Raw genomic sequence first — 1018 nt, 5'->3', positions numbered from 1 at the left:
ACCTTATCCTTGTTCCCTTGAAATCAAACATACTTACCACTCAACAGTTAGCAGATAGAAGCAGAAAGAGAGCCAGAATCCTGGGGGTTCATACACTCTTTGTGGAGCATCTTTCTTTCCTTTGGGTGGAGACAACACTAAGAAATTACCTATACAGGGACTCCTTAGTTAGCAAAATCTTGCCCACACGTGGAAAGGATGCCGAGTCTACAAAGCTTGGTTAAGTGTCTACATACTATCTATCTAAATTTCCCAACTAATTTGATGCTAAAGGTTTTTAAATAATGAAAGTATAGATGTATCGAAGTCAAGCACTGGCAGGCACTTATCTTTCCTTCATTTAAAACTATTAATTGAGGCCGGGCGCAGTGGCTCACACCTGTAATCCCAACACTTTGGGAGGCTGAGGTGGGTGGATCACGAGGTCAGGAGATCAAGACCGTCCTGGCTAACAGGGTGAAACCCTGTCTACTAAAAATACAAAAAATTAGCTGGGCAAGGTGGCGGGTGCCTGTAGTCCCAGCTACTTGGGAGGCTGAGGCAGGAGAATGGCGTGAACCCGGGAGATGGAGCTTGCAGTGAGCTGAGATCGCGCCACTGCACTCCAGCCTGGGCGACAGAGCAAGACTCCGTCTCAAAACAAAAACAAAAACAAACAAAAAACCTATTAATTGAATTAGCAGGGCAACATTCATTCAATAACACAATGACATTATTTTGATAAGTAGCCCATCTTATTTTTAAAAAAGTATTAACCAAGCGGAAGGTAAAACAACTGAGAATGAAAGTAGTCATTTCATATTTATCTTTCAAAAGTGGTTCTGAAAATTTCTTCCAGTTTCTGTCATTTACATTTTTCCTAATTCTCATTTATTCAATTCAAGTGCCAATGTGCTTGTGGAACTGTGGGGGAACCAAGTAAAACAATCACTGATCCGAGTCAGAGTCTTTGTGGAGGTTTCTGGTTCTGACAGTAGCTCTGAGGACTATTTATTTTAAAAAGAAAAAAGAAACTTCG

The sequence above is a fragment of the Hylobates moloch genome, unplaced genomic scaffold (assembly GCF_009828535.3).
Source record: "Hylobates moloch isolate HMO894 unplaced genomic scaffold, HMol_V3 SCAFFOLD_18, whole genome shotgun sequence".
NCBI lineage: Eukaryota > Metazoa > Chordata > Mammalia > Primates > Hylobatidae > Hylobates > Hylobates moloch.
The sequence above is the reverse complement of the archived record's forward strand: the minus strand, read 5'-3'. Positions refer to the sequence as shown.